Raw genomic sequence first — 26452 nt, 5'->3', positions numbered from 1 at the left:
GCAGTTCAAGGGGAAAAGGAGATTTCTAGGTCCCAGGCAAAACCAAAACCTAACAAGAGAAAATTCTATTAAATTTTGTGACTTTAAAAGTCACAAGGTCCTTGATTAACATTCTGCCTTCTAGGACCCCTGGGAAGAAGGTCTAGTCCCTTTGGTTCTATCTACATTTGTCCTCTATTTTATCAGTTCGTTTTCACTTGTTAGTTATACAGGGAAGAGTATTATTTTTCTAAGACAAAGAATTTTATTTCTTAGTATAACAAAAGAAACCCAGAAATCCTATGTGTTTTCTATAGTAAATAGGTCACTTAAAGAGTCATATTTTGTATAAAAGTTTGCAAATAATGGCTTTAAATTCTGATTTTTTTTTCAGAATAAAAACAATCATCTTGGTGAAAAATGATGGTGTCATGTGACCTGCCCGTAAGACAGTTAGATGTCAGCACTCACATCCAATGCCTGGCTGCTGTCTAGGAAAGCAAGTGTCCACCGGCATGGAATATGTGCATCATATGCTGCAACCAGTGGGCCATGGAATTCACACAAATAAAGTGTGCGTACTGTTTCTAAAAGCTGTCAATGGAGAGTGTCAAATATCAATATAGCTTAAGATCTTACACTTTTATTTTGTAGGATTTAAGATGACATCACTCATTTGTGGAATATAGACTTAAAATAACAGTGATGATGACAACGATGATGATGGTGGTGTCTGAAGAATGCTGCTCACACCTACAATTCCAGTTACTCCAGGATCCAGAGGATCCTGGTTCCAAGGCAGCCTAGGAAGAAAAACGTGTGACTTTTAACACCAAAGTAGCCAGAACAAAGTAGGACTAAGAGTATGGACCAAGTGATAAAGCACCAGCCAAGCAAGCAAGGCAAGACAAGCATAAGGCCCTGAGGTGAAAGCCATGTATCAGAAAAAATAACAACAACAACAATAATAATTAATAATGAAGAAAACAAATGTAAATGGGGGACTATTTGAAAGAGGCTTAGTGATACAGGAGAAAGAGAAAGGAAAGAATACTGAAAGGTGAAGAGGATTAAAGTTATCTATCTATATTACTCTATCTACCTATATCTGTTTATAAATATCTCTCTCTAGAGCTATAGCTCTAGATTGAGTTATAGCTATATATATATAGATAGGTATCTATATAGATCTAGATTTAGACCTATATAGATATAGATATAGATCTAAGATATAGATATAGATCTATAGGTATAGATCTAGAGAGGATATACATCTAGAAAGAGATGAGAAAGCATGTAGGAAGCCCATCAAACCCTGTCCAAAAAAGAGGAAGAAGAAGATGAGAGAAAAATAAAGGAAATAAAGTGGTTCAGAATACCCTGTGCCCATGTGTGGAATTATCTTGATGAACTTCCATGTTATTAATGTATGCTAATTCAAAATTCTTAAGTATGTATTTTTATGAAAAAAGGCCTTTAATGTAAGATGACCAAAACATTGATGATTTCCATAAAGATAATTATAATAGCTTTTACTTTTCTGCTATTAAATGTTCCTTAATAATGTCTTTTTCCTACTTTTTTTTTTCTAGGAAAGGAAACCATCTCCCCAGCTAAACATCTGCTTACCAGGTCTACTTTCCCTCCAGCAGAAAACAATCATACCAAGTCCTGAGATACCTTGCCACAGGGATCATAGTGAAGGTTTCTTTCATTTCTGTCTGAAACTTCACTGGCAGCATTGTTCACATTCAAGCTTCCAGTGATGTTCTTTCTGTTCTTGAAGATGTGTGTGTTCTCAAAGGCAACGAAAACATCTCTCTAACAATCTCTGTCCTTTCTGAGCCCTTGTCAAAAACTTCCCTTCACATCCATATCCCCACTATCCATGTAGAAGGTCAGTCCACACTTCTGCTGGAATGCCATACACTGTGAATTATTTAAAACAATCTTAAGAACTCACAAAAACATGTTGTATATCCCAAGGCAAACATGTAAAAAGTAAATAAAAAGGGAAGTACAGTTGATACAGTATGAAATAAAGTGAGTTATAAAAACAAGAACACAAGGAGGAGAGGGAAAATTGAAAGGGAGATGGAAAAGAGGAGGAGGAGGAGAAGCATGAGAACAAAGAAACGAGAAAAAGAAAAAGAAGTGGAGGAAGAAGAGGAGAGGGGAAGAAGAGAAGGAGGAGGAGGAGGAAGTAGAAGAGGAGGAAGGAAGGAAGATAAAGAACAAATGGGATAAGTAGAAAGCCAAAGACAAGGTTGTAAATTTAACTCTACCCTACTGATGATTGTATTATGCATGGATACTTTAAGCACTCTAATTAAGACAGAGATTGTCAGTATGTATTCACAAAGCAAGCTCAACATATTGTGTCTAGAAGAAAAAAATATTTTAGCTGGATAAAATAGCATGGAGGCACAAGTCTATAATCCCAGCACTCAGGAGGCAGAGGCAGGAAGATCATGAATTTGAGGCCAGCATGGACTACACAATGAAGACCCTTGCCTCAAATAAAATAGAACAACAAAATGAAAAACACATTTTAAATATAGTGTCATAAGTATGTTAAAGAAAAATGAGAAGACAGGTGTTAGTGGTGCACGGTTGTGATCCTAGATACTTGGGAAGCTAAAAATGGGAGAATCATGGTTCAAGCCTATCTCAAGCATACATAGGAGAACCCTTCTGAATCAACAGCTGAGCACCTGCGACAGGTGCTTGTCATCTCAGATGTATGGGAGGCTGAGATCCGCTGTGAACACAGGCACAAAATCCTTCACAGAATATTAGCAAATGGAATACAGGAATATAAAAAAGAAAGAAAAAATAACACAGCTTTACTAATTGGGAAAGCAATATTAGTTGAACCTTCGGAAATCAATCAATGCAATTCAGTATAGTAGCAGAACAAAAGAGAAGTCTATGGTTGCTTCAATAGAGCCTGGAAAAGCATTTGAAACCTATTCATGGTATAATCTCTCAGCAAAGTAGAAATAAAAGAGAACTTTTGCAACATGATAATGGACATCTTTAAAAAAAGAAAACCCGACTAAGGCTAGCATTATGTTTAATGATAAAAGGATAAATGTTCTGCCCTGAAATTCAGAACAGGACAAAGATGTCCACAACACAACACTTCTGTTCATCTGTTCTACAATGTACTCCGTGTCCCTGGCAGTACAGAACGACAAGACAAAGATATAAAAGGTATAAGTTGACATGATCTCTATGTAGAAAACCTGAAACCATGCACAAAGAGAAAGAAACTGGTACTAATAAGCAAGGTGAGGAAGGTCAGTATACAGAATAGATTGCACTCTACAAACTGTCAGTGTTTAACCAAGATGAGAAAACCACACCATTTACAATCCATCACCCACATGAAATACTTTTGGATACATTTAATGAAGCATGTTACAGTCCTGTATAACAAAAACTACAAAAATAGAAGAACTAATAAACAAAGATAGACCTCATGCTTAGAGACTGGGGTACCAACCATACATCAGTTAACTGATCTAGAGATTCAAGGCCTCACAGTCGATAGCGTTTATGTAGAAATTGAAAAGGTGATTCTAAAATTTATATAGAAGTGCAAAGAAACTGGAATTATAGAGAATATTTTCTAAACAGGAGTACAAGTCTGGTACTGGTGGCTCTCACCTATGACCCTCGGGAAACTGAGATCCTGAGGATCATGGGTTGAAGCCAGACAGGCAGGAAAGTCTTAGAGTCTCTTATCTCCAACTAAATACCCAAAAAAGCTGGAAGTAGAGCAGTGGCTCAAGTGGTAGAGTACCAACCTTGAACAAAACAGTTCAGGGACCTGAGTTCAAGCCTCAGGACCAACACACACACACACACACACACACACACACACACACACACACTCAGAACCTATCATAGCTCTAAGTGTTCAAATGAAAAGAATTGTACCTCCCACTTTAAATCAAAAGCTAAAAATGACTTAGTAAGGAAGGTCTGTCAAAAAAAAAAAAAAAGACCAAGGCAGGCCAGAAGCAAGGTCCCTTGTGTCCAACAGTTACCAAGTTGTACATGCAAAGAAGGAAACGCTGAGTGCCACTCCATGACCCAGAGTAGAAGAAAGCATCATGACCTACAGAATTGCTGCTATGGAGAAAGTTTTAGTGGTCTGGAGAGATGATCAAACCAGTCACACCATCCTCTTAAAGCCAAGCCTAATCTGGAACAAAGCCATCCCTCCCTCTAAGTCTAGAAGGGCTGGGAGATGAGAACATGGCCGCTTGAATGGAGCAAAGGATGCCCCAAGTTTAGTAGCAAGTGCTAAGACAGTGGCCATAGCACATTGCACCCATTTACCCAAGACAGCCTATACAGAGGCTACCAGACTCAAGACTCTCAGTGTAGGCAAATAGCCTTGTAGTGGAAGAGCATGACATGTAATATTTTCATAGCAACAGGAGAGAACTCACTGCCTGTCTTTAAAGCTTCAGAGACTCCCTCTTGTTAGGGGCTAATGCAAGCTTGGAACTGAAGTCAGGGCCCACTTAACTCCTAAAAACCCTAGCACCCTTAAGAATGAGATGCAGTCTGCACTGCCTGTTTGTAAGTAGAAGAACCAATCCTGAATGCTAGACAAGTCTCCGGACAGCATGGTTACTGAAGACCTAATTCTCAGGAAGAAAAGACTGGCTGCAAAATATCACCACTCACTCACCACACCTGTGGGTCACCCAAGAGTTCAGGTAGAGATGGGCAATGTATGAAATAAATGCGGTTTTCATGTCACAAGCACACTGTCCATTGTGGCTCAGTGGACCAAGAAGTGACATTGACGTTCAAATCTTCTTATTGAGGTAATCCATTTTGTAAGGCTGCAGTGGCCGTGTATGGTCCTTTCTCCAATGAATCTCCATAACATGAACAGTAAACCTTCCAGAAAGAATTCATCATTCTCAGTGCCATTATAAACATGTGTCATGGGGTGGACATCAGAATATCAACATTAATAAGCAATTTGGAGCCAGGAACAGTGGCTTAAGCCTGTAATCCCAATTTATTTGGGAGGTAGAGATTGGGGAGTCACAGTTTGAAGCCAGCCTGGCATAAAAGTTCATGAGACTCCCTCTCACTCAATAGCAGGGTGTGTGGCACAAGCCTATCATCCCAGCTACAGGGGAAGCAAAATGGCTAAACCTAGTAGTTCATGCCTGTCATCTCAGTTACAAGGGGAAGCACAAGTAGGAAGATCAAAGCTCAGGCCAGCTGACCACAAAGCGAGATCCTACCTTAAAACTAACCAGGGCGAAAAGGGACTGGAGATATGGATCAAATGGTGGAGTGCCTACTCAGCAAGTGTGAAGCTCTGTGTTCAATCCCCAGGATTGCCAACAACAAAACTCCTACAGAAACCAGTTCGATTTGGAAGAAGTTGGTTCCAAGACTCATAGATGATTGTGAGGACTTCTGAACTAGAGAGGAGGAAGTTACTAGGTATGGTGAAGCAACAAGAGAGCGGATGGAGGTGGAGACAGAAGGTGTGTGGCTGACTTGCTGAGACCCACAATGAAGTTTGGACAGGTGAGCAGTTGCTCTTTGTGGCTGAGCAACGTAAGTGATTTCCTGAACTGGAATCTACTCTTGGTGGAGATGCTGTGAGCACTGTCGATACAGCAGTGAGGGATGGAATGAGATGGTATACAAAGTTGGTAGTCAGTGGTTGAAAGAATTGACTTCAATTTTGAAGGCAGTTCTACTGCTGGTAAAAATGCCATGAAACAGTATCGCACACTACAGAAAAGTCTTTCCTAAAAGGAAGGGTCCATCCATGTGGCAAACTTCATTGCTATCTTATTTAGGAGTTAGCCAAAGCCACACCAATGTTGACTAGTCAGCAGCCACGAACGTGGAGGCAAGACTCTTCCCCCGGCAGAAGGAATCTGACTGCCAATTTAGTGCCTTAAAACAACACAAATGCATCCTTTTACCAGTTCTGTAAGTGAGCAGAACAGCACGGGTCTTACTGAGCTGCAGTTTAAGTATCAGCCTCCTTCTAGAGGCTCTGGGGGAGGATTTGTTTCTGTGCCTTTTCCAACAACCTGGGCTTGCCCTGTAGATCCCTCTGCTATCTCCAAGCTCCTCAAGTCCTTCACACATTCCACCCCACCAACTTCTAGTCTGCACATCTCTTCTATTTTTAAGGACTATCAGGACTATGTTGGTAATCCCTAGATAATTATGACAATTTCCCCTGTTCAAAGCCCAGGAAGAATCAAGTGTGGTAGTATATACTTGGAATCCCAGCAACTAGGGAAGTGGAGATTGCAAGGTTATCATGTGAGGCTAGCCTGAGAAAAAATCATCAAACCTCCCTCTGCAACTATCTTTACAAACAGGCCAGGAGTGATGGCATACACCTGTAACCCTAGCTACACAGGAGACGTAAGTAGGAAGCTCATAGCCAGAAGTTAGCCCCAAGGGCAAAGTATAAGACCAAAACCCAAAAGGGTCTGGGAGTATGCATCCAGTGATAGAGCGTCTGCCTGGCAAGCAGGCAAGAAATCCTGAGTTCAGACCCTAGTACCACTAAGACGAAGAAAACACAAAACAACCCCAAAGGTCAGGATATTGGCACTCTGAATTCTATCTGCTTCCCCTTTCCCAGGCTGTCTGCTCTATTCCCCTATGTGGCAGTGTCAAAGTAGTCCCATAGGGAAGAGGATCATTTTTTTTTCAATAAATCATGCTTGTACAACTGAGGTAACATATAGAAAATAAACATTTCCCCACCCACAAAAACTTTTCCCATCCATGAAAATTCCTTTGCAGAGAGTTGTCTGTCTAAATATGTAACCTTAAACTACAAAACTTGTAGAAAATACTTATGGCCTAGAAGAGCCAAAGATGTCTCAGAACACATACACAAAAAACTATGAAAGAAGAATATGGTAAATTGGTCTCTCTCTCTCTGTCTCTCTCTCTCTCTGGGTCTCTCTGTCCACACACACACACACACACACACACACACACACACACACACACACACACACATACTTCAACATGAAAATGTTTTACTCTTTGAAAGATACTGTTTTTTAAAAAAATAGAAAGACCAGTCTCAGACAAGGAGAAAGTGTTCAAGTTCATGTGCCTGACAAAGGATTTATTTCCAGAGTGTAGAAATACTTCTTATAATTCTATAACAAAGAGTTTTAAAAGCCAAGTGAAAAGTGAGCAAACAAAACAGTCAAACTGATACTTTGCCAAAGATGTTACATGAACAAAATATAAATAAATACATGAGAAAAAGCTTTGTTCCCTAAGTCCTCAGGAAGAGGGAGATGAATGTAACAAGATACCTGTATATACTAAGTGGAATGGTTCAAATTACCACTTGGTAACAGAAAGTGTTGGCAAGGATATAGAACAACAGGAGTTCTCGGTGATTTAGATGAGAATGTAAAATGTACAAGCACTGTGGAAAATAACATGGGGATTTTTTCTTATAATGTTAAACTTCACTTGCCTTTCAAGCAAGCAATTCTATTTCCTGCTATCTACTTAAGAGACATGAACCAACTTGTCCACATAAAGGTTGGCACTTAAATACTCACTGCTGATCCTAACTAAAAGCAAAACCATAATTTGACTTCAGGAAAGCTGCAGTATACTCATATGATAGAATATTACACAGTGGTGAAAAGGGATGCTCATTAAGCACATCTGCATGCATGGATCTTATAAACATAATTTTGACTTCAAAAGCAAGTCACAGAAGAATATAGACAGGCCAAAGCCCATAGGTACAATTCATAATCATTTGTGCTTGTGGATACGGAGAAACTAAAATAAAAAGCAGGAAAATGGCAAACACACATGCAAGATCATGGAGGGGGGCAGTTACTGGGAATGTTAAGGAAGATGAGCCTGGCAAGATACAGTGGTTCTCACTGGTAATCATGGCTACCCAAGAGTCAGCGATCAGGTTCAAAACCAGCCTGGAAAAAAAGTTCTTGAGATTCCATTTCAACCAATAAAAGCTGAGTATGGTGTCATGTGCCTACCATCCCCAGCTACATGGGAAATGGAAATAGGACAACCACAGTTCAGGCTAGCCTGAGCATAAATACAAGACTGAACCCCAAAAAGGGACAGAAATATGACTCAAGTGTAGAGCACCCTCCTAGCAAGCACAAGGCCCTGAGTTCAAACCCCTGCCCCACTTTTTGAAGAGAAATGTGGGTATTCTGTATGAAATACAGGTGGCATCAAAGGTGTAACCAGAGGTTAGAGGTGCGGCTCAAGTGGTATAATGCTTGCCTAGCAAGCATTCAAACCCTAGTACTGTCAAGAAAATGAACAAAAACAAGGACATTAGCAATACTCTATTTCTTAGGCTGTATCATAACAGGTGTGTGTATATACTTATTTATCTTCCTTTTTATAAGCACTCAACATGATTATTTTATATGATTATAATACATTTAGACATTTTTAATGCCATGGCATTTCAAAACAGAAGCAGGACTCAAACCCAGGCCTCATGATTTCTGCGACATTTGGCTTTCATGACTGTGAACAGAGCAGGTACGCGGTTTTTTCCTCCCCCAGCTACAGGCTGAAGCTGAATGTTCAGGGACATGGTTGGTACCGCAGCTGGCGAGGACACAGCCTTAACCCTGCTACCTCCACCATCCATGGGCACAGTGGACTCTGTCTTCCTCTTCTTCCCTCCACCACCTAGTACCTCTCATATCAGGACATTGGACTGCAGATTCAACCAAATACAGGTTGATTTGGGTCATCAGAGGGGATTTCTCTTTCCTGGTAATGGTACTGACTGCGCGTGCTGGCTGCCAGTGTCTGTTCATTATGTCCTGGGCAGGTGGAACATCAGAGGTAAGTACTCCACTAGAGGAGGAATGACTTTGGGGCTCCCTTTGCTAACCACAGCAAGGCAGAAAGCCACCTGATACAAAAGGAGGGAGGTGCCAGATGCCAGTGGCTTACTCCTGTAATCCTGAGGGAGTTGAAAATCTTAATTCCAAATCAGCCCAGGCAGAAAAATCCATGAGACTCTGATCTCCAATAAAATTCTCAGAAAAAAGCCAAAAGTGGTGCTGTGGCTCAAGTGGTGGAGTGTTAGCTAGCCACGAACAACAACATAAAAAGCTCAAGGACAATTCCCAGGCCCTGAGTTCAAGCCCCAAGAACAGTTAAAAAGAAAAGAAAAAGGAGAGAGCTCATAAGATTCCCTGGACAGACTGCCTTTGAACCACCCACCCTCCTGGCTGACCTGGAAAACCTAGCTAGCTCCTCCCCAAGGACTATATGAAGATGTATACTTTCTACAATCTGCAGGTCCTCTCCTTGTTGGCACATAGAATCTGTTTAGAGACACTTGCTTCATTTACTCATAACCTGCAATATTTACTAAGTGCCTACCAATCACACTATCGTACTGGATGCAGTGTAGGGATGATTAATCAATCAGGGTAGTTTTGCATAAGAAACTTTCAAAGGGAGAAAACTATATACACAGATATAGACATGCATAGACAATATAGCCAGTGCCATTGACATTGACATTGACCTATAACTGCAACCCTTTAGCTTTGCTGCCAATTGAGTGTTATAGAGGAGAGAAGCATCCCAGAAGGTGTGACAGGTGCTGGTATTCTCTGAAGAAACCAAAGGAGACCCCCGTGGCTGGAGCTTGGATCTATATGAAGAAGTGGTATTCTAAGAGTTTCTGTAGGTGTGCTGAGAGCATGGCCTGGAAGAAGTACAGAGTCGGGGCTGGGAAGGTGGCTCAGTGGTAGAGCGCTTGCCTTGCATGCATGAGGCCCTGGGTTCGATTCCTCAGCACTAGATAAGAAAAAAAGAAAAAAGCTGGAAGTGGCACTGTGGCTCAAGTGGTAGAGTGTTAGCTTTGAGCTGAAGAGCTGAGGGACAGCACCCAGGCCCAGAGTTCAGGCCCCATGACCAGACCCCCCCCAAAAAAAAAAGAAGTACAGAGTTGATGTTCTAGGTCAATTATTCTCAGCCTATAAATTCCCAAAGACCTTCCCAAATTCATGAATCATTTTTTTTTAAAAAAAGAGTTCTCAAATACTTGTGTGCATTGAGCATTTCCCACTGAAGGAATAAATATTGCATAGATAGCCTACTATTTTTGAGTATAAATAAATATTTAAATGATTTTTAAATTCAGAGGCATTTCCCAATCATAGTAATTTCTTTTGGGGGGAGGGTATTATACATTTTCCCAACTGACAGTTAACTGAACGCCTGGCTGGCACCATGGTCATGCTCAGGGATGCGTCTGGAAATGGCTGTAATGTTCAAGGCAGGGCAAGTGACGGTCCTTGCAATTGAAATCTGGACCCTCGTGTGGGCAGTGAGGAAAATGAGGTAATTATGAGTAGGGTCAGAGCAGTCATGTTTCTGTTATGGAAAGGTCACATTGGCCATGAGAGGGCACGATGAATTACAGGAGAAAGAGCCACCAGTCTGGGGACTCCTGTGGTGATGGAACAGAAGAGAGAGAGGCAGACTGAACTGACAGGTGGCAGTTTCAATAGGAAGAGAAGCAGCGTAGTCAAGAGGCTGGGGATGTAGCTCGGTGGTAAACCACTTGTCTGGCGTGCACGAGGCCCTGGGTTCCATTCCCGGCAGCGTAAGAAAACTTAAAAAGAACAAGAGCAGAGCAGATGGATCAGGGCTGATGGATGCTCATAGCCAATTATTTGTAGGAGCTGAGGAGGACAAGGGGATCGGAATGGGTGATTATGGGCCTCTTGCCGCGATGGTTGCTGAGACTGTTCCTGAAGGCTATGTGCAATCAGCCCCTGCCATCCTCAAAGCTACCCGGGCTGCTCCTTCTAGAGATGGCTTAGACTCTTGCATTCACCCAACTGAGGAACAGAAGGTAAAAGGAACAAAGTCAAAGGTCTATACCTACTGATAGCACAGGTGACTCGATACAGGTCAACTCTGTGTACTTCTGGCAGCCATTACTGCTGCACTGGGGCAGAGCTTAGATTAAACCCCATGTCCAAGGTCTCACAGCTGGGAACTAGCAGGGAAAGGATTCTTGTAATAATAACATCTAAAACTTAGGGAGCCCTCGCTAGGTGTCAGTTCACAAGACACACAAATTCACTTCTGATACTTCTGAACTACACAAGGCAGGTAATATTGTGCCCAATTCACAGATGAGAAAAATGGAGGTCCACGGAGTTTAAATAGCCTAGCCAAGGGATTACACGTGGTTAAGGAGGGGAACCAGGAATGAGATCCCAGCCACCTACCACCAAAGCCTGCTCCCCTAGCCCTCACCCAATACCCCAAGTTCAACCCCATCCACTCCAGCTCCAGAGATTGTGCAGCCACCTCCCTGACACAGGGGGGAATCAAGGGAGATGGCGAAGACAGCCCAAGCCAGGGCTGAGGAAGGCCAGGGGTAGTGGGGGGGCACATATGGGGCTCCTTTGCTTAGCAAGGTAGACTTGTGTAGGCCTCTGGATCCGGAAGGCCTGGGGCTGAGGACAGGCAGCAGCAGAGTTGATGGCTGCAGCTTGCTTTGGACAGAGGTGTGAGGGGATGCAGAATCCCACTGGGGCTGAGACAGAGGCAGGGAAGTGGAAGGGGCTGGGAAACCCATGTGAAGCTCCTTGGGACTCCACAGAGGCCTTTTTATAAGAAGAGTCAGGCTTTCTAGGCCTTGTGAAATTGATTTTATTCTCATGTCTTAAGTTTGTGCCAGGATGTTATTTCTCAGTTGAATTCCTTTGACTACTTCTATTTTCAAATTACACTCTCATCTTCCTCCTGTAACTGTGCATTCATTCCCACTTGCAAACAGGATCTGCAAGCAGACAAGCCTTGTTTCCTGTAGGCTAAACATGCTGTCGGCCTCTTGGCCAAGACCCAGAAAAAGAAAACTCTTCTGACTCCAGCAACCTGTGTTAAGTCAGACCTTTTCCCTTAACAGCCAAACCCAGCTTTGTTTTCCTTAATTTTCTTTCACCTCATTAATTCTTCACTCCAGAGTCCTGACTTTTTTTTTCTTCTCCTTCGAACTGTCGGAATTTGATGATACCAAACTTTAAGTGTTCCAAGAGCTCTTAGCTTTGCTTCCTGCCTTTGCCCTCAGCTCCCAGGTGCTATCTAAACTCCAGTGCCCTTGGGCAAGGCTCCGTCCTACTTAAGACTACTCCTCGCTTCCCCCCAGGCTCTGAGAAGCTCCTTCTGATAGAGGCAGCCTCTGGAACAAGCAGAAGGCAAGAGAGGGGGATTTACATTTACTGAAGCTCAATTTTGTATCCTGTGAAGTGTTGGGCATTCTCTAATTTAGTACGCACGTTTTCTAGGTGCCCAACATCTATGTGAAGTGCTTTTTGTAAGCAATACTGAACTAGATATATCCTGATTTTAAAAATAAATAAATTTCAGAAGGTAGGTGTCAGTAGCTCATGTTTGTAACTCCAGGAGGCCGAGATCTGAGGATCGAGGTTTGAAGCCAGCCCAGGCAGGAAACTGTAAGACTCTTATTTGCAATTAACCACCAAAAAGCTGGAAGTGGAGCTGTGACTCAAATGGTAGAGAGCTATCCTTGAGCATAAACAGCTAAGGAGCAGTGCCCAGGCCCTGAGTTCAAGCCCAGAACTGGCACCAAAAAAGAAGGAAGAGGAAGAAGGGAAAGAACAGGAGGAGGAGGAGGAGGAGGAGGAGGAGGAGGAGGAAGGGGAAGAAGAGGAGGAAGGAAAGACAGAAAGAAAGACAGAAAGAAAGAAAGAAAGAAAGAAAGAAAGAAAGAAAGAAAGAAAGAAAGAAAGAAAGAAAGAAAGAAAGGAAGAAAGGAAGAAAGGAAGAAAGGAAGAAAGAAAGAAAGAAAGAAAGAAAGAAAGAAAGGGAAAGAGAAAAAGAAAAAGAAAGAAATGAGGTGTCTCCCATTGCTTTATGGATAGAGATCTCGTGGTCTACAGGCCCTATGTGTTCTGGTGTCTGGCTACATTTGTAGTTTTGTCACATGTCCCCCCCCACACCACACCCATCCCCCTTCTAACATAGTTTCTTATATTCATCTTCAGATCTTAACTCCAAAACAGGAGCATGCTGGAGGAAGGAAAGCACAGTTGTTCCCTCACGGAAACTTAAGGCCAATTGAGTTTACGTCTCAGCTATACCCAGTTGGTTCCATTTGGATTAGATGCCTATTCACAAACCAATCACGGGCCAAACTGATGGGATGCACTGACTGGCTTAGCCAGACTCCCAGTGCTGCCTCCTAGGACTGGAGAAACAGACTTCTTTGGGACCGGATAGGGGGAAGGGATGATCTTCCAGAATGTTGCTCCACAAAAGGAGTTTGTATGCAGCAATAACAGATAATAACTGCCATGTGAAATCTTCCAGACTCTAAACATTTGTTCCTCCTGCAGGTACTTGTTCATGTACTAAGTGTAGTATTATCAATTAGCATTTTTTTCAAACCTCCTTTTCTGTACAGCTTCATTGTTAAATACATATATTTCTAACACAGCCATAAATGAAAAACTAATATTACTTGCCATAAATAGGAGGGAGTCTTCTTTTGTTAACAAAGAAAACAAAACCAAGTTTTTAACATCATGTTAGAGACTGTGGCCTGTTTAAAAACAAAAAACAAACAACAACAACAAAAAAACACTCTGAGGTTATGGCCTTGTTCTCTCTTTGTTAAAAAGAGAGATTATCAAGAGTTAGAGAGGTGTAAAGACATCCTAACACCAAATGGAGCCTTTCTACCTGATGTAATCAGAAGGCCTAAGAAAGAATTGAAAAGGAAATTGCTTTCTCACTATGTGATTCAATGTGATATGATATCATATTCATAAAGCAAAGAGAAGTCATTGTCCAGGCCACTCACAGCTGGCTAGCCTACCACCTGTGCTACCTTGTCAACACTTTAAACAATACTCTTCTCAGAATGTTTGAACTTGGTCAAAGTGGTTGAACAAATGGTCAAAGACAGGCAAACAGAGGACCAGTTGGTTATGAAAGAGATGGAGCCCAAACAGCTAGGCTGTTTTATCAAGAGATTTTTTTCCTTTGTCTAATACACCTTTCAAGTGAAAGCTGAAATCACCTAGCTTCTCTCCCTATCTTCCCACAGGTCTGCACTCCTCTGTGCCAGCTCCAGTGCTTCTCTGTTGCTGTCAAACTTCACCTTGCCACCAAGACTTTGTCATCAAGAATGACCCCTGCCTTCTACCCAGCCTGATCTCTATCCTGACTGCTCCTTTTGTGTCTGTCACCTTCACCAGGATGATTTCCCTAACATGTAGTCATTTCCACCTCTTAACAGTGTTTTCTAATCGGCCCATTTCTGTTCCTGTTCACTGCAATCAGCATCTTCCATCTCAGTTATCTCCCTTTTGGACCACTACAACTTCCTCTTATCTTCATCCCGCTTTCCCTCTTGTTCTGATTTCCCAGTTGACTTTCTCCCTATCATCCAGCATGATCTGTTTAGAAAGTGAATGGGAGGGCTGGGAAGGTGGCTCAGTGGTAGAGTGCTCGCCCCTTGCCTGCATGAGGCCCTGGGTTTGATTCCTCAGCACCACATAAGCAGAAAAAGTCAGAAGTGGCCCTGTGGCTCAAGTGGTAGAGCACTAGCCTTGAGCTAAGAGCTGAGGGACAGCACCCAGACCCAGAGTTCAGGCCCCACAACTGACAAAAAGAAAGAGGAAAAGACAAAAGAAAGTGAATGGGAACTGTTAGCCCTTTGTAACCCCCACATTAAGATGTCAGTGACTTGTGACTATCAGGATAAATAAACCATAGCAAGGTCCACACACCTGTGTCATCTGGACCCATTTCTGTGGGGTCACATCTGACCCCATACTTCTTCCATCTTTGGGCTCGAGAACAACCTTTGCTGATGCCTGGAGTTCTCTTCCAAACTCTGGTTCAAATCCCATTCCTTCATAATGCCTTGCCTGGCCCCAAATGCCTGACCCACATTAACTTATCATAGGACCACCAGATAGAAGTCTGGGGGGGGGGGGTGTATCTGTTTGTCTTTCTGTCTGTCTCTGTGCATCTTTGCTTATACCATTCTTTCCAATAAGATTAAAAGCTCCTTGGGAGTTGGTAAAGGACCTCTCTTATTTGCTGACATAGCCTCAACCAATAGCCCAGAACTGACACTCCTTGATGTTTGTTAAAAAGCATGAATAATTATTTTTCATAAAGTAAATAATGTCCTCAATGTCTAAATTTGGCTAAGAGAGAAATGTGTTGCCTTAGAAGAAGAGAAATTATAAGGTAAGCATTAAGTATATTTGGTAAGAGATCTGGTAGGGGATAAGGTTTAATTATGTGGCTAAAGTATGTTTATGGATGATTGGTGTTTTATGCTCACAGGTGGAAATAAAAACTTTTTAACCAGGGAAATTTTAGAAATGAAGAGTTTGTTAAGTCATGGGAAGAAAGAGGTGAGATAACTCAAGGATGCATCTTCTAGAGACCACGAATTAAGGTGAGCAATGGACCTTGCTGGGATCCAAATGCAAAAAGAGAGGACTCTACGAAGGCTGAATCATGTGGCCACATTCCCCTTGCCTTGTTGCTCCTGCTGATTATGTTAGATATGGACACTGACCTGTAAGCAGGGCTGGTGCAAAAATGGACTAAGATGTTCCAACTCAGACAGGAACGGAGTGGAACAAGCACAAGTCCTGGAAGAGGTTAAAATGCGAGTCTCATGGAAATGACCCTCAGGGGAGACTGGTAAAACAGCATGCTGAGCCTCATGCTTAAGAATATCTTGAACAAGTGCCTTACTGCATGCTTCTCCAGCAAGCACCTGGCAGCCTATGCCAATCAAGTAAGGATTTGTGATTCTACATTTCCTCCCCTGTTCTGCTTCCACCATGGCTTCCTGAAGGAAAACCCCACAGAGAGAAGGCAAGAGAAGTGTCAATAGCTTCCACCAGATTTTCTTCCCATTATATTGACAAGACCAATAGGATCAAACATGCAGATATGGTAGGCTCTTACCAGATCAGTTTATGCAAACTGTAAGGGATGTAAGTGTGTGTGTGTGTGTGTGTGTGTGTGTGTGTGTGTGTGTGTGTGTGTGTGTGTGTGTGTGTATGTGTGTGTGGTCAGTATGTAACTCCCAAACCTCCAAGTTACATAACTGCTTGACAGTGAATCTGTCAAAAAATGTCAACCAGAGAGTAAGTTTAAACATTAGCCCAACTGACTAAGCCAGGGTTATGCTGGAGCCAATTTATAATGGTTTACAAAAGTCAAATTGTTGCCAGGCACTGGTGGCTCACGTCTGTAACTTTGGCTACTCAGGAGGCTGAGATCTAAAGATGTGACTCAAAGCCAGTCTCGCAGGAAAGTCCATGAGACTCTTATCTCTAATTGATCAGCAAAAAGTCAGAAGTGGAGTTGTGGTTCAAATGATTCAAGACTAGCCTTAAGGGGAAAAAAACAAAAACAAAAGCAAAAAAAAGCTCAGGGACAGCTCCCATGCCCTGAGTTCAAGCCCCAAGATGGACACACACACACACACACACACACACACACACACACACACACACACAAAATCAATTGTTATGTCTTCTAGGATTTTGCATACTAGTTAGTATTGCTAACAATGAACTCTTCACATCCTAATTGTTTTGCAATTGACTACCTTCGTTGGCCATGACACGATTTCCACCTATGTCTCTATTCAGGAAGATACAACACATCTCTTCCCACTCGGTGTCCAATGATGTCACACTAGTAGCAAAAAGTCAGCCAAGGTAGTATTTGTACTATGGAAATCCAAAACCACTAGACATCAAGGCTTAATTTATTGTCTTTTTAATTGTCAAGACTTAAGAAAGGGATGGACAAAGGTTCATAATACAGATTAAAATTAGAAGCTTGTCATGACTATAAATGTTATTTGGTGAATGACACAAAAATATAGAAAATAGTCATCAGGCATGTCTGAACTGCCCGTTTTCCCCATCGGCTTCCATACACTGTCAATAGATACAAAACATGGACAAAAATATCAACAATGGTTTCCAGGACAACCACTTGACTACAATAATGTGGCAATACACTGTGATGTGTATTTCATAATTTGCCACCTGCATGCACAATATCCTGTCTCCCGGTGACATTTTAACAAACATGGTACAAATGTACAGTATATGCATGTGTTTGAGAGTTTTGGTAAACATTGACCAGTATTCTCTACCTGATTCCTCTCATACCAAAAGCAGGGACTGAGCATAAGAAGTCATTGGGCTCTAATCAAACACATGAATAATTTTGTTTAAAAAAAAAGTGTCAGTGAAGGAAAACTGGGTTTCGTGAAGCTCTTAGAGGATCAAGGTAGTTCATAGCTGTATTCCTAGCTACTCAGGAGGCGAAGGTCTGGAGGATCACAGTTTGAAGCCAGCAGGGACAGAAAAGTCCATGACACTTCATCTCCAAAAGAACCAGCAAAAAGCCAGGCTAGAGGTCTGACTCAAGTGGCAGAGTGCCAGCCAAAAGCAAGCAAGCCAAGTAAGCTTGAGCCCTGATTTTAAGCACAAAACAAGAATTGATTTTTTTTTAGATTTTTGTAAGGGAGTTTTTGTGAGGAGGACAAGGGTTTCACCATTGCCTGTTGTTTCTCCACCTTGGAACTATTTTGAACCAGACAACTCTTCATTGTAAGCACTATCCTGTCTAATGCAGAATATTTAACAGCATCCTTGATCTCTGCCCAGTCGATGCCAGTAGCAACTCCCAGTTGTGGCAACCAAAAGTGCATAAAGACATTGCTTCAGAGGGTCAAACTTACCCCTACTTAAAAATTACTGGTCCAGATGAGCTATTGCTTCAGTTTTGGTCAACCCAGCTGTGTGTGGAGTTGCTATCCCAAGCAGCCTGACCCTTAAGTCAACAAAGCAAGAAGCCTCCTCTCAGAGCTGCCATTCTCCTACCTTTGATGATTCACTCCACCAGATTTACACTCCACAAGAGTGTGAGCTCAGTGAGAACAGAAATTGAGTCTTATTTATCTCTGGGACGCCAGCTTATTGGGACACAGCCCCCTGAGTGATACAAAGGTTCTCAGTAAATGGGGTACACTGAGTTCACCTTACCACCACCACTACCACCATAAAGGTTGAGCACACTGCCTGCCCATCCTCCCTGCCCCTGGTCCCCTGCACCTTAACCAGCCTGAATGTCCTTGTGAGGCCTTTCTTAATGCTGCTGCTTGGGTTTGTTCATTTTCTATCAAAGCATGACAAGAAATTCTGCAGCCTAAAATGGCATCCATCTATTACCTGACAATTGGGACATCTGTGATTTCCAATCTGCAAATTGGAAATTCAGGTACCATGTGGCAGGGTTCTGTGCTCAGGTTCTCACAAATAGGACCATAAGGAGGTGACTAACTCTGTTCTCATCTATAGCTCAAGGTCATCTTCCCAGCTCATTTAAGATGTTGGAAGAATCTAGTTCTTTGTGACTGTTGAATTGGATCATGCTCAGCTCTGGGAGGCCACTGTACTTTCCTTGTCATGGGCAAGTCCATGTTCAAAGCCAGTAAGGAACTTCCTACACGTCTAATACTCCCCATGTTTTTCAGGAGGAATTTTTTTTTTGTCGGTCGTGGGGCCTGAACTCTGGGCCTGGGCACTGTCCCTTGGCTCTTCAGCTATAGACTAGTGCTCTACCACTTGAGCCTCAGCCCCACTTCTGCCTTTTTTCCGCTTATGTGGTGCTGAGAAATCGAACCGAGGGCCTCATGCATGCAAGGCAAGCACTCTACCACTGAGCCACCTTCCCAGCCCCTCCCCATGCTTTTCATTGGTTTTGAGGTTTTCCTTGTCCCTTTGAAGGATTTCTTTGATTTGGCCATATAATATTCCATATAATATAACCAAATTATAGGACTGATATATCATTATCTCTATAGGTTTCTCCCCAACCTTAAGAGGGAAGGATCCTCGGGAGTCACCTTAGAATTTTATCTACTCCCCTTCTACTCTTACACCCCATACTTAATTTCATGATCCTAGCTTTCCTGTTTTTCAGATTGTAGATGTTCCACATTAAACGATAGTTTACTTTTATTATTTCTGGAAGCAGTGTACCATGCTTTACATATAGTCATGTATGTACTTGTGTGGGAGGGGGGGGGGGGTAGGTGTATGTGTGTATGCACCAATACTAGGGCTTGAACTCAGGGCCTAGGCACCATCCTTTAAGCTTTTTGTTCAATGCTGATATTCTACCACTTGAGCCACAGAGGCACTTCCAGCATTTTGGTGGCTAATTGGAAATAAGAGTCTCACAAAATTTCCTGTTGAGGCTAGCTTCAAACCAGTATCCTCAGATCTCAGCTTCTCTAGTAGCTAGAATTGTAGGCATGAGTCATTGGTACCTGACATGTATTTCCTTCTCATAACAGCCTTAGGAAGTTGTTACACTTAAGAGTTTCTCTGCTTACCACTCTTTCCCCAGATAATCTTTATGATAATTCCCTGTTTTTGGATCTCCACTCAAATGTCACCTTTTCAGAGAAGCCTTCCCTGAGGCCCTAGCTAACCATGGCTCACAGTGGAATGTCAACTAATAAATTCAGAAGGGATGATGATAGAATCTTAAAATCACCAGTTAGCAATCGTTGTACTAGCAGTTTTTCTAAGATGAGAATCATCAATAGATGCCAAATTTGTCAGGTGCGTTTGATGAATAATGAGAAAATTATTTGGTCTCAAAGCATCCCCCCTCCTACCCCGCGGTAGTACTTATTCATTATAAATGAGAAAAGCAGTGGCTTTATGCTAGAGAAAGCTGGCAACAGTAGCTTAAGTAAATGGTCAGAATTAATATCACCAGTAATGGTTCAAAGCACCCTCTTGGGCCTGCCAATACCATGTTCTGATAAGAATGTATCTCTTTGGCCATTTCCCTGTCACATCAGATTGGACACATTGAGAGGTCATTCTACAAATAACTAGTCTGTGCTTTTCAAAAAAATTCAAGGTTATGAAAGCCAAAAAGCTGAGCAACTATTCCAGATTGAAGATTAAAGAGACATGAAAACAGAATGGAATGTGTGATCCCATATAGATCTTGGACCTGGGGGCAGAAAAGCTTTTCTTGTCCTTTTTTTCATTTTTGAATAAAGGACTTTATTGGTAGAAAAGTTAACATTTCAGTAATGTTTGTAGGTTGGCCAATAATAGTAACTCTAATTTACTGATTTGTTTAGAACATCAAATAATTTTATTAGTTCATATTAATTGTACAAAAATAATTTGCTGTGGGATTTATATCCAGGACATATTTAAAAAATTAAAAGAATTAATAAAATAAGTAATCTAATAAATAAAGGGGCAAATGAACTGAATAGATAGAAACTTTCCAAATGATGAAATTTAAATAGCAATACATATATGAAAATAAAATATTAAAAATCTTTACCCATCCAGGAAATATGATTTGAAAGTACATTGGGATTGCACCCCAGTGAGAATGGCTAGATCAAGGAAACAGGACTAGGTAAGACCACAGAGTAGAAGTCTTCTCTGTCAGACTCTGTGACTGAGAAGAGCCTAGATAACAAAGGAGAGACTATATTCATAAGAGCAAAGCTGAGGAAGAGCACCCAGGTGCACTGGAGAAACAGGAAAGTGGAAAAGTGTGGTGAAACAGAAAAGGGACAGAGAGAATCAGGAAATGGTTTGTGGTTCCAGCCCAGTGACTCTGAGAGGGAAGAGACCTTAAAGCCTCCAGGGGCTTAGAAATGGGCAAACAGAATTCAAAGCAGTGGTCAGAGCTCTGGCAGTGAAGCTCCTGGAGGTTGGCAACCCTGCCTTCCTTGTCTAGGGTATGACCCAGTACCTGAGGATTACTACAGAAACAACATTAAGAGTGCTCAGCATCTAGGAGCTACATGGTGACCTTGTCAGCCAAGACTGAGACCTCCAAGCATAAGACCTGGGGCTGACACCATAACCTCTAGCCTCAACCTTCCCACAGGGTGACAAATAGCTAGGCAGACTCTAAAAGAACTAAGACACACCCGTCGAGTATCTGAATCCCTCACATCCACCACCATGCAGAACTCAGTGTGTTATTTATTCCTCCCACTATCAGGCACATAAGGAGGACACTCTGTTGTGCTGCCCCCAAGGGGTATAAATAGGGAATCTGTGTCGCAAGTGGACTAACTCATTGATTAATTGTGTTGGGTGACCAGCAACAGCTTCTAGAACACAAAAGGAAGGAAGCTTCCAAAGTAGAGGCAGCACAGAAGAAGATGATTGACCCTTGACCAGCCCTACCCTCAATTTACATAGAATACATGAGCATGGACAAAAACTGGGCTCCCAAGCTATCCTCTAGTCCAGTGAGGAGTATCTACAGTGCAAATCTCAGACTATACAATCCTATCTAAAGATTGTGAACACTTCACCTGTAAGACTACTGATGATCAACATATCCAGCCAATAAATTGTCTCCCGATGTGTAAATCTCAACACAGGAGCATAAGAAATAGAAAAAGGGGAGCAGCATGATACATACAAAGGTCAACAACCTCACAGTAATAGACACTAAGGATATGAAGAAGAAAGCTAAGAAACAGAGCTCTAAAGTATGATTGTATAAACTGATCAATGAAATGAAAGAGGGCATGTATAAAAAGCTGAATAAATTCAAAGAGAATATAAATAAATAGCTGAACAAAGTGAGGAAGACAATGTAAGGTTGGAAAGAAGAATTCAATAGATACAGATATCCTGAAAAGAAATCAGATTGAGGCCAGAATATCAGGGCTTGAGGGCAAAGCAGAGATGTAAAAGCAGCCAAATTTAAAAAAAAGAAAAAGAAAAAACAATGAAGTATGAATATACAATGCAATATCTCTGGAAAACTGTTCAAAGACCAAACTTTAAAATCATGGGCATAGAAGAAGGAGAAGAGGCAGAACAAAAGGGATAAACAACATAGTCAATAAAATGACCAGAAAAGCACAATAGAATACATAAGCAAGATTATGAACAAAAATTATATATTCATCTCAATTGGTGGTAGGGGTGAATTTGTTCAAAGTCAAGTGTGTACATATTTGGAAATATCATAATGAAACACACTATTATAAATTTATATTAAATTAAAAAAGTAACAGAAGGGATCATTTGATCAAGGACATTATATGTATATATGGAAATACCATCATGAAATCCTCTTGTACAAGATATGCTAATAAAAATGAAGAAGGGATGTTGATTAAATTTTTTAAAAGAAAATAAACAATAACAAATGCTGGGTGAAAGGGAAAAAATGATTCATGTACATTTGGTGAGAATGTATATAAGTACAGCTGTCACTTGATGCAGGTGAAGTGTCCCTCTATAAGTAAGGACTCTTCACTTAGGGTCCTTTATTTTGATTGCAGAGTAAGAATTTCTGGATAAGTCACAAACTAGGCAGAGCTTTATTGAGTAAGAAAGAAAGCAGACAAAAACAGAAAAACAGAGATACACTCTAACACAGAATGTGGGTGCTCTCGAGGAGACACAGAGAGACATAACTCTTTGGCTTCAGGGATATTTATATGGTAGAGGTAAGGAGTCTGACTTCAAAGGGATGCAAAGATAGGTGTTTTATCTTGGCTCTAACTACTCCTGAGATCCTGGATATTTTGGGCATTTCTTTTCATGTAAGAATGAATCCTGCCATAAAACAGATCCTTATCCTTGAGATAAGGAAGGCTTCCTGTTGTCTCCATTTTAGGTAGATGGTTGCTTAAGTTTGGGTGGAGCATTTTTCTCAGGAAGGCAAACATGTCACCAGACAAATGTTAATTCTCAGGAAGGAATGCATCCGGTTGTCTCTCTTTGAAGCAAAGATAGTTCTTTTGTGTTTATAAATGCCATATTTCTGAGTTGCCTTCACCAGGCTTCATTTTCCTCAATCTATCCTGCCTCATTTTCCTCTAAATGACTTTGGTCCTTAATCTTAAGAAAAGTAGATGAATGAATATCTGCTATATTTTTACCATACCTCATTTTCCCTGATTTATCTTACCTCATTTTCCCCTAAAATGACTTTATTCCCTTAATCTTAAGGAACAGAGATGGATGAATATCTCCTGAATTAGCTTTTAAGCTTAAGTGTTTTAATTCCTGGCACTGTGTACCATGCCTCTTTCCCTAGTCTATCCTGCCTCATAGCCACTGTGGAAATCAGTATGGAGGCTCCTCAAAAGCCTAAACATAGAACTCCTATGCATATATCACTTCTGGATATAAACCCAAAGAAACAAAAGGCAGCATACAATAAAGTTACTTGCACATCTATCTTTATTATAGTATCATTCACAATAGTCAGTATACGGGAGTCAGCATAGGTGCTCATCAATGAAAGACTGAATGAGTGAAGAAATATGGCATATCTACACAACGGAGTATTACAGTCACTAAGAAGAACAAAATCACGTCATCTGTAGAATGAAATTGGAGATCATCCTGCTGTGTGAAATAAGGCCAACTCAGAGACAAACATTGCATAGCTTCTCTCCGATGCAAAACCTAAAACTTTCTGATTTTTATAATCACATTGACTGTGCTAAGAAAATATGTTTGCTCTTAGGGAAAACATATTAGGGTATTTACAGGGAAAGAGTAAGCATGTCAACAACTTGCTGATAACTAGCTCAGAAAATAATAATATGAAAATAGAATGATAAGATCTGGGAAGGTGGCTCAGTGGTAGAGCGCTTGCCTTGCATGCATGAAGCCCTGGGTTAGATTCCTCAGCACCACACAAGCAGAAAAAGCTGGAAGTGGTGCTGTGGCTCAAGTGGTAGAGTGCTAGCCTTGAGCTGAAGAACTGAGGGACAGATCTCAGGCCCCTCGGCCCCATGACCAAGAAAAAAAAATGATAAGGCAAATAAAGAATAAAACGATAAATTGGGGTATCTGAGCCAAAGCTATATTCTTGCAGCTTTCATTTATTATAGGTAAAATTGTTTCAAAGTCAAGTTTAACAAAAGTAAAGGAAATATAATAATAAGTCACTACTCCTTCGTTCCTTCTGCTTTGCTTCTCTGAATGATCCTTATCAGCAGTAGTTGTAGCATGATTAATGTTTGTGACCTCTGTGGACATCAAGTACTGCTCTTACTCCTTTCTTTTTTTAGCTCTTGCCATCTACAACTCTTTCTCTCTCTCCCTCCCTCCCCCTCCCTTCCTCCTCTCCCTCCCCCTCCCTCCCCTCCCTCCCTCTCTCTCTCTCTCTCTCTCTCTCTCTGTCTCTCCCTCTCTCTCTCTCTCTCTCTCCAGGTATCTGAAGGTTGATATCTTACACTTTCTGATATCTAAAGTGTCATTAATTATTACAGTATTTTTTTCTTAATTAGGGCAGGAACTTGGTTCATTGCTAATTGCTCAGCATCTTCCACACTACGTGGCAAGTAGAAGGTGCTCAAGAAATAGGTGCTGAGCAGAAGAATACTTCCACTTCAGAAAAGAGACCAAGGAAATACTTTAGGTGGAGAATCAAGCTTTGAATAGCCAGGTTTTAAATCAGTAATTGGTATGCTCTACTGATTCAGTTTTCCCAATAAGTAACATAGGTTGCCCCCACTCATAAAAAGGCAATCCTGTTCAAAATTTTTGATGTGACGTTCCTAGGATTTATGCTTTGGGTGCTTGCCTTCCCTTGAATAGGTGCTAGACCTTGTATTTCCTCACATCTAATGAGCAGAATATGATAAAGACGATGTGATACCACTCACATTACTTACAAAAGACTGTCACTTGTATTATGCTAGTAGGCTCTTGCTGGCACTTTTTCTTGCCTTCTTTCTTGCTCATCACCATGTATGAGATGTTCTATGGAGAGGCCCACATGGCAAGGAATCAAGGGAGGCCTGTAGTCAATGGCACGCAAAGAACTGAATCCTGCCAGCAAACATGAGCATTCACTTTGAAAGCAGCTCCTCCCCAGTCAGCTTTCTGACAAGACTGCAGCCACAGTAGACACCTGGATTGCAGTCTATTCAGAACAAAGATTGGAGGACCCAGCTAAGCCATACCCACATTCCTATCCTACAGAAACTGGGATAATAAATGCTCTTGTCTTAGCTCACTACATCTGGGAGCAATTTGTTATGCAGTAATGGTTAATTAATACTACAATTATATTTATCTGCACAGCACCTATGGTTTTGTGCAGCAGGAGAAAGAAACACTGTGTTGGAATGTGTGTGTGTATGTGTGTGTGTGTGTGTGTGTGTGTGTGTGTGTGTGTCCCCTACTCTCTCCACCACCCATACCCACACTTACTGGGCACAGACTGATTTGCCTATCCTTTTTAAAAAAAAATTGTCATCATAAAACAGTGGCTATCTCCTGCAAGAAGCTCTGCTGTTGCTTGTTAAAAATGCTTGCACAATCTCTCATTAGAAACCAATTGTGACTTTGGACACCAGTGGGTCATACCTACAATTTTAGCTACTCAGGAGGCTGAGATCTATGATTATGGTTTGAAGCCAGCTCAGGCAGGAAAATCCATGAGATTCTTCTCTCCATTTAACCATCAAAAAGCCAGAAGTGGAGGTGTGGCTCAAGTGGTAGAATGCCAATCTTGAGTGAAAGACTAAGGGACAGTGCCCACATTCTGAGTTCAAGCCCCAGTACCAGCACACACACACACACACACACACACACACACACATCACAAATCAATTATGATCGGGATTATACAATAACTTATGAATTTGGTCAGTCCTGTGGACCTGGTAGAGTTGTTGAATTTGCAAAGCTCAGAAGCAAAGCCTAAACTGTTGAGTACTATGGTGCTGCTCCCCCTTGAATCTCCGTCTGGGTGGCCAGCTTGTTTTCTGGGCAATATTCCTAGCCTAGTATCTTCAGCATCATAGTTTCTGACGATAGTGTTTGTAACACTAACAGATATAAGAGGACGACACGACCTGCCCATCCACCTGTTCTAATTAATATACTTTTAAATCTTTCAGGGAAAACCAATTCTCCTCCTTCCTTTACACCATACAAAGATTTAGCCATAAAATTTCGGCTTAGAGTAATCACATACTGAATCAATGGCTTCTTCTTTTGAGGTGGTTTTTTTTAATCCCTCTAACATGTTCATTTTAATTTTAAAAATGCTATTTTAAATGGTAGGGAGCCTTTTAATTCTCTACTCCGGGTTATAAAAAAAATAATAGATAGGCAGAAATGTGTTATTAAAGCTATTTTTCTTGGTGTTCTGGTAATTTAATAAACTGCTGAAGCTAAACCTTAAGATTTTATGATGCAGCAAGAAGAAGACTTGTCTGTTGATTAATAGCTTCTGATAGTCCCTCACCCAATCCCCCTCCTTCCTGGGGTGGTTTCTGAAGGACATGGGCCATTTCTGAAGAATGAAGGTGATTGGGGCAAATATAGCATGA

The sequence above is a fragment of the Dipodomys spectabilis genome, unplaced genomic scaffold (assembly GCF_019054845.1).
Source record: "Dipodomys spectabilis isolate Male_0828 unplaced genomic scaffold, ASM1905484v1 ptg000002l, whole genome shotgun sequence".
Lineage (NCBI taxonomy): Eukaryota > Metazoa > Chordata > Mammalia > Rodentia > Heteromyidae > Dipodomys > Dipodomys spectabilis.
The sequence above is the reverse complement of the archived record's forward strand: the minus strand, read 5'-3'. Positions refer to the sequence as shown.